At 35.0% G+C, this 16,619-nt stretch overlaps 1 protein-coding gene and 1 long non-coding RNA gene across 11 annotated transcripts in view; one reads left to right on the top strand and one right to left on the bottom strand.

Annotated features, from left to right (window-relative positions):
- Positions 1–16,619, bottom strand: part of NBEA (neurobeachin) — a 731,576-nt gene that overhangs the window by 171,241 nt on the left and 543,716 nt on the right. The gene's annotated exons all lie outside the window — the stretch shown is intronic.
- Positions 5,618–12,386, top strand: LOC134732676 (uncharacterized). Its single transcript, XR_010116105.1, has 2 exons — positions 5,618–9,417; positions 9,511–12,386. It is a non-coding gene; the product is annotated as an uncharacterized lncRNA (long non-coding RNA).

Below are 16,619 nucleotides of genomic sequence, written 5' to 3'. Positions count from 1 at the left end.
CCATGAATTCTCAATACCAGCAATGCTACCTTAAGAAATGTATCCTGGTAAATGAACAAGTATACAAAAGGGTACTTACAAAATTATACAGTATTTAAAATAGAGAAAATATCAAAAAATGTTTACCTGTAGGTGATTAGTTATTATTAATGTACGGTATTTATACAATGAACTGCTATGTAGCTACTAAACCTAATAATGTAGATCAATACTTATTGATATAGAAATATGTTCATATTATATTGTTGTGTGAAAAAGTAGGTTACAAAATAATCTTTATACTATGATATATAAAAATTATATATCTACCTATATGGAGACAGATACATTGAAAATGTATAGTATTTTAAATTCTTATCTCTGGGCTGTTTGATTATCAGTAATTTTAATTTTATTTTTTATGCTATTATATATTGACTACACTTTAATATTTAAGTATTTAGCAAGTATTACTTTTATATTCGAAAAAACCAATGAGTACATTGGTTTTGAAAGCAAAACAACATTTAATTCGTTATAAGGAAAAAAATAAAGACTGATTGATAAAGGTCATTAGTGTGCAGTTTAAAAATATACCTTCAAATTTATATTGCCTGTGATTACATTCAAAACTAGTAAACATTCACATGCAAAAGACAATCATTTAAAAAAGTAATCATCACTTAATCGATGGGGAGGAGTTGTGGCTATTATCTTAAAAGATAAATGATATAATTAGCTAAATTTTAAAACTCATAAAACTTAATTAATAAAAAATTCCAAAACTTGATTTTAAGCTTTCTAGTTTCCATTTATAGCTCCTTTGGGGCTGTGGAGGGAAGCTGTGTTATGGACTCTTTTTCCCAAATCTTTTGCAGGCCCAAATCCCATGTACTGTATCAGACATAAGCATGGATGAAACAAGCTAGGGCAGGGAGGGGAGGATAATTTGCAGAGTTCACCAATTTCTGTTGTATAAATCCTACTGTCACAAGCAGATTTCAAGCTACCATAGTGAGGTCACTGAATGTATAGACCCACAAACCCCCAGAGGATCTGGTCCCAGCACACTGTTGATTCAATAGTGGAAGATTCCAATCTGCTTCCACATGGTAAGCAGATAAATCATGGAATAAACTTTGTTGAAGAAAGAAAAGAAAAAAAAAATCCAGGAAAAAATAATAAAGAAAAAGGAATAGTTCTAGAAGTCACTTGCTCATTGCTGTCCATAAATGTAACTTAAAACTAAGCCTAAAACTTTCCTTAGAAATTATAATTATTTATCTCTCCTTCCAGATGCCCTTTTCTACATGTTCTCTTACCTAATATATTATCAGCACAAATTTCATTATGTTTGTAGACGTTGGGTTCAAAGCATATGCAGAAATATTTTCAGTTCTTTGGAAAGAAAATAAGTAAAAATTTTTTATCGCACGATGTTTTCAAAAGGTTAGCCTAAGGTCACTTGCTTAGGAAAACTGTCTCTGAACTTGCTGACCAGATCACATTTCCCAATAAGAGCACATTCACAGTCGTAAGTTTACATTGTTTCCTGTGATTTCTGCCTATCTCTCCACTCCACTAAAGCCCCGGCGGGCAAGGTGGTATTGTTTGAGCTCTCTCTACTGTTTCACTGGCTCAGTCCCTAGCACTAGCAGGTGCTTCAAAAATATTTTTAGAAATAAATACCTTTTTCTCTGTGGAAGGATGTTCACGTGTGTATATACACATGCATGCACACACACATACATACATCCCGTCCGACAATGTGGAAAAAATTCAGAGAGGGATCTGGAATTCAAAAGGATTAATAGGGGTTCCCCGCCCCCGTCATATTGGAGGCTTTGCAGTTGTAGGAGAAGTTGAGGAAATGGAACTTGGCATGGAATATATAGTTCCATCATCAAATGCTTTATAGACAGCAAGAGTTACATTTTACCATATATTAACTGTTTTAAGAAGGATAAATGTGTATTCAAAAGCATCACATAAAAAAGGTGAGGTGGGTTGTTTATTAGTGCTGGAAGCTCTTGTGTTTGAAGCTACTGTGGTCTAACTATAAAGAAAGATGTAACTGAGTGCATATGATCAAGCCTGATTACTATTTACCAGGCTGACTTTATTACTGGCTCTTAATTCTTAGCAAATCAGAGACTAAAAATACAGCTTTGAAAAATATCAAGAAGACATTTACATTTTTAAAAATGGAGAGCCCAAATATTCTTGAGGATTAACAGTCATATATATCACAATGACACTAATTTTTTAATTGAAAATCTATGTTATCAGAAAGCAACAATGGCTCACAATAGAGACTCCACTAAACATTTAGCTGGTATTTTCCACACGTTGCTCTGATGAAAAAGGGTAAGCGGTAAAAATGTGCTTCTGAGAGTTTTAAACCATATTGTACAGAAGTCACATCAAATTAATACTGAGGACCATTTAGAGCTTTTATTCTGAAAAGCTTTTGAAAGGGGATTAAACTATGAAAACTCTCATGATACTAAAGTACCTATTAATGGGTTGAGGAGGTAAGAAAGGAACAATGAAAGTGTTATTTTAGATAAATCTTTACTTTGTGTGTAGCAGCACAAAGCTTTGCTCAAGGGGCACAGCAACAGTTCTCTAACGATATCCCACGCATGGAACTGCTGATTAGCAGAATTCTGTTGTCTCTTCTTCTTAGAAATAGGTCATTTTCTTTAAACGGTGACATAATATGGCTAAATATAAATATATCTTGATGGTATGGACAAAGTGGAGCAAAATGCTATTCTACGTAACACAATTCTGAAAATACTATCGTGAACTCTGTTTTCCTGAATAACAGGTAATTGGTCTTTGCAAAGCCTCTAACAAACTATTCTCCTAAAAATTAGTTTCCATTTCCTATGATAATATTTTACAGAACCAACAATTATGTTTTCAAAAAAAAAAGAAGAGCCAGGAAAGAGCACGAGGAGTGAGAACATGAACCTGGATAGTTGTCATCTCATCAAAAATAATGAATGCTCAAGAGGTTTCAACTTCATGTCTTCCCAGTCGTTTGCCCAATCACAACAGACTACCAGAAAAGAAAAGAGTAGGCAAAAAACACTCTTCTTTATCAGCCCCAGCTAGCACCTGTAACCTCCAAACAACTATATACCAGCTGATTTGACAAGGCAGCAACCCCAAAAGACAACTGGAAATGTTGTTGCTAGCCTGCTGAGCCTCCATCAGTAAAGGAGCACACCACACGGTGGATGACAGCTTTGTGTCTGTCCCATCCTGCAGCCTTTCCCCCTCTTCCCTGACACACGGTCATGCACTCACGTAACAGTCTTATGGCTAATGATGCAAACATGAAGTGTAAAGTCTCCTTAATTTGACCCTTGTTAAACTCCTAATTGGATTGAAGCAGGCTCCGAGTGGAAAGCAACCCTGGATTGTTCAGGAAAGCTCTTGCAAAATGAAGCCCAAATTACAAAAGGCTGCTTGGGCTGCGGGACATTACAAAGAATAGGCAATGAATTGCAGCTGTCACTTAAGTTAAAAATCTAATCAATTGCCTTTTTTTTAAACAGGTAACTTTTAGAACAGTTTCTTCATTGTGATACTCTTCAGAGTACGCTTGACCCAAATTTAATAAGCTGCTATTAAAGCAGAAGAGCAGCTGTAGAGCAAACACTGTAGAATGAGACTGTGCATTCAGAGTCTTAATGATTTTAAAATGACTACAACCATTGCTTCATTCATGAGGAACAAAGCTCAGGCTCTCTGCTCAACAATGTCTTAACACAAACTGTCTGAGCAGACAGCGTTCATTTGTCCTTCATGAACTGCAAAGGTCAGCTGCATGGCTGAGGATATTGCAACAGTTTAATTGTGTTTCTTCTGTAGGAAGTCTGAGGGGAGAAACTTAGGAGTCCTTGTATATGAAAACTAGCTTTTCTGCAAGGAAATATACAGCTTAAGTACAGAGACAAGCGGGTGCATGATATGCAGACAGGTGTAAAACATGAAGTAATTATAGAAGCTCAAATTAGTTCTTAGGCCTGAGGCAAAAAAGAGAACAGTGCCTGGACAAAAGGGAATAGCAAATAAGGGTAGCAAACAAAAAATGGCTTGAATGTGTAAATTAGCAAGAAAAATGAGACAGAAAAGCAGCTTTACTCTACTATTATTCCCCACATGAGAACAGAGCAGCTGAACATGATCAAGGGAGCTTTGGAGAAGAGAGGCAGGCATCAACACGGACTCGAAGCCAAAGAGTGGCAGCTCCGCACTTTCTAGTCAGTCACTCATTATGTGCTGAAGTGCTCTTGAGAAGTGCCTCTTATACTTGACCTATCATATTACTTCTTCTGTAAACACATAATCCCTGCTTGTTAGGTGGTGTCAACACTAGCATTCATTCACTATGGGAGTCTTTTTGTGAACAGACACTTTAGAAGTGCTGCCAAAACCAAAGAATTGACACCATAATAAAACAATTTGAATTTCAACCAGGTAAACAGATCTTATGCTTTGCTGTAAAATGCAATGTAAAAAGCATTACATCAATTTTCTCTCATTTAGAAAAAGAAACCCCCAAACAGCTTGCTATAGCAAGACTGTTTTCTTCTTAAAGTGATTATAATTAACTTGGGTTATAGATCCAAGGCCAGAAATAATACCTATTCTTCAGTTGCCTGGTGTGGTCACACAAATTCCACTAAGTACTCTTTCTTTAAACAGCACCACCACACAAATCTCAACAGAAAGGTCATGAACACCTCGTCAATAATATCAGAAAAGTATATGTCGTTTGTACCAGGCATAACTGAGCATAAGGCATAAGGGGAAAAAATTAATGGAGCATTTAGCACATTACATTTCCATTGGTGAAGACAGGTATCATGTAATTAAACTATAACATGAATAAAACATTTAATGTAGGTAACTGAAAAATATGATTTTAGTATTTTTAAATATACATTTTCTTATGAAGATTCAGATATGAAGCAAAAATATTTTCATAGTGCATTTGCATAAATTAAATAGTCAATGAGAGAGTACAATTTATTAAAGAGACTGGGGCACTTTGTTTTTGAGCAGCTTTTCTTTAAGTTATCGTGATGATGTAGTCCCCACTCTCCTAGTGCTTTAAGAAAATCATTTCGTCCTCTAATATTGCTGCAACCAGCTCTAAAATAAACAAATCATGATGTTCTCATGTGGTATAGTAGCTATGTGTCACTATGGCTTATTCCATCAGTCATCAATGCCAGAGGACTCCTGCCTGTGGATCCCTTGTCCTAGGTACTACAAAGGAACCCATTTGCCTAGGGAGGAATAAATTGAACAGTAATTATCAATTATTTGCCATAGCTCATGAAAGATATGTTGGTATTCTTACTGGACATATAAAAAACAAGAGTAGCAATGAGCGATTTTCAACCCAGAGAGGACTTTCTTCAGAAGATGGGCATTACAAGTGAAGTATTTAACCTATACATAAACAGTAAAATATCCTTATAAGCAAGTAATTCTTAGTGCCTAAGAAAATGTCTACTAAGCATCTCCAATGCATTTCCTTTATGAAATTTGATATATTCGAACTTTAAAGAATAGAACTTTTGTGCAAATCAATATATGCTAAGATTTCCAATGTTAAACATCTACCATTAAATAATTTTGCTACTAAAATACCAATAGTGTTCGAGAAAAAGTCCAAATTTAAGCAACACATTCAAGGTAAAAAATAATAGCCAATATTACAAAGAATGTTTAGTAAGCTCTTAACATAAATATTCCATTCAAGTGGTTTTTATTCTAAATAGACTCTCTTTAAGCATTTGGTAGAAAATTAGTGGAAAGGCATAAAAATATTTGGTTATATAATATTAAATAAGATTATAAATACATAGTCTGAAATCTCCCAGATACCTGTAAGAGTTGATTCCTCATTTGCCTATCATTAAAAGAGATAATATACTATGTCTTCCTCATTTCTGTACTTCAGGCACGGTACTATCTAAATTGATGGGTCAAGTGTTACAAAACACAGAAAAGACTGAAAGATACTGCACCCAGATTTATGCAGACCTTCCTGATATGCAAATTAATCTCTTATAGGTAAACCAAATAATCTGGATGCTAACTTCTTCAGCACTCTACGGATATCAGTTAGTTTACTGGAAGAATAATATGCTAAAATGTACTTCCAGAGTATGAAAGAAAGTCTAACTTACTGCTACAGTGTAATTTATGTTCCGAGAGAATATAGCAAATGAAATAATTTTTCTTATTAAAATCTTTTTGAAAATTCCACTCTCCAGTAACGAAAACATTGTTTTAATGCAGATAAATATAAATGTTAAGAACATCTGGCAAAATAGATTTATATTTTTCAGTCCAGTTTTTTGTATGTGTATATGAAATCATAGAGTATAAGCACTTCTTCAATTTCTCCTACAGAAGGTTCCTTAGGCCCTGAGTGAATCACTTTAAGTGGCAATGTTCACAGCTTATGAGATAACCTATTGGAGGTGATCCTGGACTGGTGATCATATCCTTAATTTTTGTACAATCTGCATTTTGTTTTGCAGATTCTATTTTTAACTCATCTACATATCTAACTAAGCTATTTGCATAATTCACAGTGCATATGACTGAAGCACAGACTTAGGAGAAAGAGTTGCTCTATGGTTCTTTAGATTTGATAAAGTTAGGAAAAAGTTCCTTCCAAACCATAAAGAAGTTGTGCAATAATTTATTTAGAAGTTTGTTAAATTTGTTTGGGGGGAGGGAGAATTATTTTGTTGAGAAAGACATGAGATGTCCTGATTCGATATCTAAGTTCTAGCTCCAGTCTTGGGAGGGGTAGAGGTGCCTGCACACCAAGCTGCTCCAGGTATTAAGGTTTCTCCTTGACTTTTTGAGAAAAGACATATTGCAGGAATTAAACTTATCCTTGCTAGAACAGCTATTTAAAACCACTGTTTGACTTTTCTTTTTCTTTTCTTTCTTTTTTTTTTGACAGAATCTCACTCTGTAACCCAGGCTGGAGTGCAGTGGTGACAATATCGCTCACTGCAGCCTCAACCTTCTGGGCTCAAGTGATCCTTCCACCTCAGCCTACTGAATAGCTGGGACCACAGGTGTGCAGCACGATGCCTGGCTAAGTTTTTCATTTTTTTAGAGACAAGATCTCACCATGTTGCTCAGGCTGGTCTCAAACCCCTGGGCTCAAGCTAACCTCCTCCCTCAGCCAATCAAAGAACTGGGATTATATGCGTGAGCCCCCACACCTGGCCTTGTTTGCTTTTCTACATAGGACTTTAAAAATCCAATTTAAGGAACACAATATATGAAAGTAGAGCCAGGCACAGTGACATGTGCCTCTAGTCACTCTCAACTACTTGGGAGGCTGAGGTGGGAGGATCCCTTGAACCCAGGAGTTTGTGTCAGGCCTGGGCAATATAATGAGACATTGTCTTTAAAAAAAAAAAAGGACGTACAATACTGCCTATATCTTACTGAACTGAAAAGTACAGTTACAATATTCTTCCTTATTTTGTGCTGTCACTTCCACCCAATGATCTTACTTGTGTCCTCTGGAAGATCATGTATAAATATTAATATTCTCCTTGTTATAAACGACAGGCTTCTTAGAGGAAACTATTATATCCTGCTTCATCCCCATCTCTACCATCCAAATTAGACTCCTTAGTTGGGTACACTAGCCTCAGTTCTTTCAAGTCACATGGCATGGTTTCTATATCATTTATGAATCTTGCCTATCATCCAAAGTATTTTCTGTTCAGTTTGTCAACTGTAGAAAGATTTTTAATTCCATTGTGTCAAAAAATCTTTGGATTATTTTAATACTTTTAAATTTATTGAGGCTTGTGTTATGGCCTGACATATGGTTTATCCTGGAGAATGTTCCATGTGCACTACATGGGACTACAGCTCACTGCTGCTTCAATCTCTATGGGCTCAGGTGATCCTTCCACCTAAGCCTCCTCAGTATCTGGGACTACAGGAATGCGCCATTACATCCAGCTAATTTTTCTATTTTTTTGTAGAGATGGAGTTTTGCCACATTGCCCAGGCTGGTCTCAAACTCCTGTGCTCAAGTGATCCATCCATTCCAGCCTCCCAAATAGCTAAAATTACAGGCATGAGCCACTGCACCTGTCTGTCTCTGATTTTTTATTGGACTGTTTAATCCATTTACATTTAATGCTATTACTGATATGGTTGAAGGAAATTTTGCTGTTCTTGGGAGTGTTCTGCAGATGTGTATTAGGTCTGGTTGGTTTATAGTGTTGTTTGAGTCTTCTATTTACAGATGGGCCCTGACTTATGATGGTTTGACTTATGATTTTTTGACTTTACAGTGGTGCAAAAATGATACACATAAAATATACTCCTCAATTTATGATGGGTTTGTCAGGATGCAACACCCTTGTAAATTGAGGAGCATATGTCCTTGTTAATCTTACATCTAGTTATTGTCTTCATTATTGAAAGTGGGGTATTGAAGTTTCCAACTATTATTGGATAATTTAATATTTCTTCTTTCAATTCTATCAGCTTTTGCTTTATGGACATTGGGCTTTGTTGTTAGGTGCAAAGATATTTATAATTGTTATAACTCCCCTATAAGCTAATCTTTTTTGATTATAAAGTGTTTCTCTTTGTATGTAGTGACTTTATTTAGTGTAAAAGTCTATTTTATCTGATATTATTGTAGCCAACTCTAGGTCTTTTATGGTTGCTGTTTGTGTGCATATCTTTTTTTATCTTTTTATTTTCAACCTATCTATATCTTTGAACCTAAACTGGGTCAAAACACATAGTTAACAGCATCTGATTGTTATGTGGAGAGCAGAGAGTTGGATCTTATTTTTATTTTAATTCAGTCGACAGTCTCTGATTTTTTTTTCTTTTTTTTTTTGGCAGTCTCACTCTGTTGCCCAGTCTGGAGCACAGTGGTACGGTCACAGCTCACTGCAGCTTCAATCTCTGTGGGCTCAGGTGATCCTTCCACCTAAGCCTCCTCAGTATCTGGGACTACAGGAATGCGCCATTACATTCAGCTAATTTTTCTATTTTTTGTAGAGATGGAGTTTTGCCATGTTGCCCAGGCTGGTCTCAAACTCCTGTGCTCAGGTGATCCATCCATTCCAGCCTCCCAAAGAGCTAAAATTACAGGCATGAGCCACTGTGCCTGTCTGTCTCTGATTTTTTATTGGACTGTTTAATCCATTTACATTTAATGCTATTACCGATATGGTTGGATTTACATCTGATATTTTGCTTTTTGTTTTCTGTATCTTTCGTATCTTTTTTGTTCACCTCTTCCTCCTTTACTGCCTTCTTTTGCCATTCCTTCACTTATTTTTAAACTACATGTATTTAGTTATTTTATTAGCAATGGCTCTAGGGCTTACAATATATTAGGTTGATGCAAAAGTAATTGCCGTTTTTGCCATGAAAAGTAATGGGAAAAACCGCAATTCTTTTGCACCAACCTAATACATCTTAATTTATCAGACTACAGATTTATTTTTCAAAAATTTAGATCCTATTTGCTTACCCACAGGATTTGAGGCGGACTTGACTTTTTCCCTTAAGTCTTAATCGCATTTTTGTTACCACTGTTGATCAAGAAGGTGCCAAGCAAAATTCTCTAATATTTTGCTCTCATCTATTCTTCTGACGTATCTCACTGTCTCTGTAATTCCTCAACAATGATTGGTCCTTCAATCAAACCTCCAAATTCTGTTAGTACCCTAAAGTCATGAATTCATTTAAAGTGATTAATTACTTTCTTACTATTTTCTTACTTATCATTGGTTTTGTATTCCTTATATTCATATTCATTATACCCTTTATAAAGTTACATAAAGATAAATATATAGAGTTGTGTTTTTAAAAATATTTAATAACTAAAGATTTAAATTTGAAATTATACATTATAAAGAAATCATTAAATTTATAAAATGAATTCATTTTTAAAAGATTTATTGTAAGGATCCTCTGAAGAATAAATTCACAGATATATTTAAATATAATTCAAATAATAAAAATATGCTAACTTTTCAGGAATGTGTATGTTGCACATGACGAGATACACCTTTAAAAGTAAAACTGCTGCTATTTTGTACTCATCTCAAAGTTAAATAATGCAGAGAACTGAATGAATTTTAGAAGGGAAATCATCTACTCCAATGCCTTCATCACATAGGGCAGGAAACTAAGCTCATTAATAAAGATTATATATTCTATTCAAAAAGGAACAAGCTCTAGAACCCAAGCTTTCTGGTTCCTAATCGAGGGCTTCCTCACTCTACTGGGAAACTAAAGAAAGTTATATGATATAAAAACACTTAAGGGTAAAGTATCTTTGGCAGTTTTACATACTTCACATAAAACATACGACTAGGTCCTACCAAAATATCCTGATGGACACTTTGGTAGCATTGGAAACAGATATACTAAAGTGGATTATCACTTGGGCAGACACCTAAAAAACACTTTCATATGGAATGTTAGGGTCTCTTAAAAGAAGAGTCTATGAATTCCCTGGCTCCAGGAATAAATTTAAATAAACTCCCATGTCATTAGTTGTTGGTGATAAAACTGCTTATCAAATCTCTCAAAAGTATTCAAAGCATTAGGCTACAAAGGATTTCATCAAGTTATCTTTTGGCTTCCAAAATCCCAGCAACCCCTCTTAGGCCCATTTGTTTGTTTTGTGCAGGCTCTGGTGACTCAGATTGTCTCCTGTTCCATTCACTTAACAGCATTCATTCTACTCTTCATGAGTCTTCTTTCCCCAAAATTCTTTCCCTCTCCACCCAAAATCTTATAATCACTTTTAGAGAATTCAGTATTCATATGGACAATCTATTCTGTTCCCTAATCTTAACATTCTTTGATTTCTTTGTATTTCAGCAGTCTATGCCTATGTCCATATTCAGCTTAGTAAACTATTCTGCCTATGTTTAAACTATCTTAGTCACTTATCTATTTAGAAATTTTACTACATCTACTTTTCACCTTCATCTAGGGTTGCCAGGTAAAGCAGGATTCAGCATCGTTGTCTCCCATTCCTTTTAGTGACAGTTTAAACATCTAAGTCCCTTCTTGAAGGTTACCTCAGTCCCAGTGCTTTAAGTGCCAAGAGAAAACTGAGGCCTAGTTGTATAATTCACCAACTTTAAAAACCACCATCTACAAATTTATCTTCCGCAATGCAACAGTTTCTTCCTGCTACATTTTCAGATCTCCTCCTGTTTATCCTAAACCCAACATCTCACCCTCCATTGTTACAAATACATATGTAAAATAAAATGCAATATTAATAATTGTGTAGAGTTTATCTTCAAGGAAAAAAGCGATCTCTCATTGTAGCCTCAAGACAATGATACCATTTCCTTCTATTGATCTTGGAGATAGAGAGACCTCCATGATTTACTCCTTCATTTTAACTTTAACCTCTCCTCTATGGCTTCTTTCTCTATGCCCTAAATATGTTCAAATACCTTTAAAATTTCTTCTTGAATCACTTCATAATTACCATACTATCTCTTGAATTTCCTTTATTTCTACTTTTTTAAAATTTTTTATTTCCATAGGTTTTTGGGGAACAGGTGGTATTTGGTTACATGAGTAAGTTCTTCAGTGTGAGATTTTGGTGCACCCATCTCTTGAGCAGTATACATTAAACCAAATTCGTAGTCTTTTATCCCTCATTCCCTTCCGACCCTTTCCCCCTGAGTTCCCAAACTCCACTGTGTCATTGTTATGCCTTTGCATCCTCATAGCTTAGCTCCCACTTATGAGTGAGAACATACAATGTTTGGTTTTCCATTCCTGAGTTACTTCACTTAGAATACTCTCCAATCCTACTTTTCTTGAAAGTGTATTGTCTACCTCACTTTCCACCTCCGACTTACTCTTCAATCCTACTGTGATCTGCTTCTGTCTCTACAATTCCATTGATACAGCTGTGGAAAGACAAAGAACTTTTTATGTTATTTGAACTCTATGTGGTAGCTGAACTGTTGTCCACTAACTTTTTATTACAACTCTCTTGTGTTTGGCATTTAAGATAGTCATATCTGTTAGTTTTCCTCCTTACTTTTCTGAACATTCCTTCTCATTTATTCCTATTGGATCATATTCCTCACAGAGGAATATAGTGAGAAGCTATGTTCCCTAGCATAATTCCTTGTACTTTTTCTCATTCTATATTGTCTCAGATAACCAGTAGTACACATACAAGATGATGGGCACCAAAAATAAATTAAGAGATGATGGTGGCTTGCAGGGATGGAAGCTGTAAAGTTGGTGAGAGATGGGCAGATTCTGGAGGATTTGCTGACATTCTGGATATTGGGTACACAAGCAAGCGAAGAGTCAAAGATGACAGCCATGTTGTTGGCCTAAGCAACTGGAAAAAAGGCACTGCAGTTTACTGAGGTACAGATGACTGATGGAGAAGCAGGTGCTCAATTGGGAATCTAAGTTTGAAATGCATCTTATATATGTGAGATGATTTGGAGAAGACCACCGAACATACCAGCTTGAAATTAAGGGGCGAGGTCTTGGCTAGAGGTATAAATTTAAGAGTGATCAATGTATAGAACATATTATATTGGCGAGTATTGTTTGAAAAATCCTTCACTCATTCAGGCACTGAGTACCTGCTATATGCTATCAAAATAACCAGCAAAATTAACAAAATCTTCCACTGGGAAGTACAGAACAGATGATATTCATTTAATTATTCGTTCAACAAACATACCTAAGCATGATGCTACATAAACTCAGAAGTCTGGAGACAGAAAAAGCTGGGTTTGAATCCTATCTTTGCTAGTTACTGTGTGGTCTTGGGTAATATAAGTTTAAAAATATTCTTTTTAAAACACATAAACTTTTTATGTGTATTAATTTATTTAACCTGTGCAACAACCCTATGACACAGAATTATCCCTGTTCTACAGATGACAAGACAAACTTAGAGAGGTTCTATATGATGACTAAGAAAGCACACTCTGGACCCTGGGGCCAGATGGCATAGATGAAAATCTTAACTCTGCTAACTCCTAGCTTTGTAAACTTGGAAGAGTTACTTGAATTCTCTATGTTTCAGATTCTTAACAATGAAATGAGGCCAGAAGTTTCTACTTCATAGTGTTGAGAAGATGAAGGTACATACAGTAATATAAAGCACCTAGCAGAATAACTTGCAGATAACAAAAACTCAATTTTAGCCAATTTTACCAATTTGTTCTTTGTCTTGTTTAAAGACGTAAAAACGTTCTTAAAAAAACGACCTGCAACTTTTCATCAAGTTCCTAAGACATGTTTTCGAGTGTTTAGCTGACTTTTAGGCAGAAGGTAAAATATGAGAAACAGTAACTTCTTATGTCAGGGTATACAGTTAAGACTAGAATTTATCTGAGGCTGGATTAGGTATCTTGTAATGAGATTCAGGAATCTCCAACTGGTCCTTCGGTCAATAGTCAGTCTAGTTGGTGATCTACATTAGTACAGGTATGTCAGTATGTCTAACTAATAAAGTGGCACTTGCCCTTAAGGGTTTTGTTATCTGAGCTCTAGAATATGGTAAATATTAAATACTGGAATCAATAGGTGAAAGTAACAATTCTTAATAAATTCTACTATAGTTTCTAGACAACAGAAGATCAAATAGGACATAGCTTATAAAACTACTTAGCTGAAGTGGCTCCACTATCTTATTTACTGAGTATAAGGCTTTAATAAAGTTATAGCCTTCTTTTGGTGGCATTTGTGTCTGTCCTCATTCTAGTATGTCCTCAGTAAGCTACCAGATCTGAACCCGCACAACAAAAGTGCCACTCATTGAAACAGTTATAACAGGAAAGGAAAGCAAGTTGATGGGATTTACAGTGTTACAGGCCACTGAATCACTGACTACTTGGTGAGGGCACATAAAGAAACATCATTTTCAACACTGCTAGGACAGTGAAGCCAGGCTAATGAAACAGCTTTGGAACCTGAAAGCTATTGATAAAAGTTTTATTTTTTTTAAACTTCAGATTTCCTTGGGAAAACTAATTAAGAAATAGGAACCTTCCATTAATAATTTTCAATTATTTTACTTGTAGGTTTTATTTCCCAATGGTACATTTTTTAATAAGCTTTTATTGCTTTATATTTTCTATCCTACTATCTACTTGCAAGTGCCATAAACATTTTGAGATTTAAACAAAAACATAAAATGTTGAAGAACTGGTATTTTTCTCAAGCCTGGGGACTAATAAGTAACATAAAGTTTTACTTTGAAACATGTTTCTCAGCCTTTCAAATACCTAATTTACTTTTGATGTCCATCAGCTAAGCATAAAGTAGCTGTATCAACACAATGCTAGGAAAAAATAAGTGGCATAGATTATGATTTGGAGAATTCTTAGGGATCAGAGAAGACCATAAGAATAAATCACTTAGAGAATTAGCTGTATTCCAGGCTTCATTAGTTCTAATTATCCCCCAAATATGCTCAGCAGAATGCACTTGGGTCAGCTGGGACTGACACATAATAGAGTTGGCAACTTATAAACTCCTCAAAGCACAGAAAGAGTTCATAAAACGACCGCTTGTGCATTTAGATTCATGTGATAACACCTCTTATTGCATAAGCCACCAGATGAAACAGATGGGGCAGCTCTTCACTTGAGAATGTTTCTGTTGTAAACGCACTGAACTTCTTTATTCCCCATTCAAGATACAAACTGCAAGAAAGCCAAATTTCAGGCAGGCTGTTTTTTTGTCTTTTATCGCCTAGATGTCACAGCAGTAATAAATAAAGTAGTAATGAAACATCCTCATTTAAAAAAAAAAAAACTTGGCATGCGCCTACACTTGAAGAAATCAAGGCTTTAACACAAAAAAGTTAATGCGCTTTTTTTTTTTTACCACCCATACAGACATAAATGTATTTTGTATTTTACAAATTACTTAATTAATATATATTAAAATGTATTTTGTATTTTACTACTGATTCTCAAATGTGTTTTGAGAATTCTCAGAATACGTTTTTTTCCAACAATGTATTTAATACTTAAGGGAGGCCTCTTTGCTCTACATTCACCAGTTCACTCTGTGATACTGAATATTCAGTTCTAGGCACTGCACTTGAAGAAAACAACTGAGCAGAATGGGTCTTGTGACTACTTTGGTTTAATTTACAAATTTTCACATTGGCTTCAAGTTATTAAAAATATCACTTTTTAAAAGCATTTACCTCTGCTCATGCTAAATTATTTAGAAACTCTTGTTATTGTCAAAAGGTTAAAATATGAAGATCAATATGTTGGTGATTCCTATAATAGTCTACAAGTCCTAGAAGCACATCTATTTGCATTTGAAGTTTATTAGTTTGCTGGTCATTGATCAAACATGTGGGAAACCTGTAGATTTCATTTGTAGATACAAAATTTATTGACAAAGCAAAATTGATAAACGCCAAAATATATAAAGTATATACTTTATCCCAAATGAGGCTTCTTAGTTACACATTTCGATAAAGCTATGAAAAACTAATACTAGGATTTGAAATATTTGGAAAAAAAACTATACAAAGGCTGTGGAGTATTTCGTAAATTCAATGTATCCTGAGGTCTTATTAAGTGGATTAGCTTCCTTCTACACTTAAGCTGAGCAAAAACATTAAATTCATTAAAGTTAGATTGTTTTGCTCTGGATATTCTATGTGTAGCTTATGAACACATTTTTAGAAAGAACTGTTATGCCTATTGATTCTTAAAATAATGATGTATAACTTGTTATTATAAGTCAAGTCATGGAAAAAATACCTAAAAATGGCAAGATATGAGTTGGATGAATACAAAAGTCATGCACTTAGGACCTCGGTAATAATATGTTTAAACAAATAAGATATTTGTTGACGTACAGCATTTATCTGCATGGGTATGGATATGCCCAAAAAGCTAATGTGACTCATGTTTCACTATTATTCTTTACTTTACATGTACCAATCCATTCTAGGAGTAATAATTTCTGGGCACCGTACTTGAAGAAAATCATGTACCAGAATGGGTCCTGAACAGTGAGGTGACTTAAAATATGCCAAAGGTGTAATGGCTGAAAGACTGGAGTATGTTCAACTTGGTATCTGAAATGCTGAATTTAAAAAGCATACATTTGTTAAAGGGATAAGACTATTCAGAAGGGAAAGTAGGGGCCAAAAGGTGAAAGTTTCAAGGGGAAATATTTTGGTTCAATATTAGGAAGAGCTTTCTAACAATTAGAACTGTTGTAAGTGCAGTTAACTATCTGAGTAGGTAGTAGGTTTCTCATTCATGGAGGTAAAAGTAGAGGTTAGATAACCACCTCTGGCTATGGTTGTTACCATGGCTGGTAATGGTGTAGAGAAGATTCACAGTTATGTGGAGGGTTCCATTGCATTATCCTCCAGAGTTCTTTCCTGCCCTGATATAAAATGTCTGACTTATGAGGCAGAATTACTTTTTTCCCTGATACTAACTGCATGACACATTTTAGTAAAATTTTCACTGTAAGTTTTCATTTTTATGTAAAGTGAAATATAAATTGAGCATAAGTACTGATTAGTAACTATAAGTACTAAT

Source organism: Symphalangus syndactylus, chromosome 15 (genome assembly GCF_028878055.3).
Source record: "Symphalangus syndactylus isolate Jambi chromosome 15, NHGRI_mSymSyn1-v2.1_pri, whole genome shotgun sequence".
NCBI lineage: Eukaryota > Metazoa > Chordata > Mammalia > Primates > Hylobatidae > Symphalangus > Symphalangus syndactylus.
The sequence above is the reverse complement of the archived record's forward strand: the minus strand, read 5'-3'. Positions and strand labels throughout refer to the sequence as shown.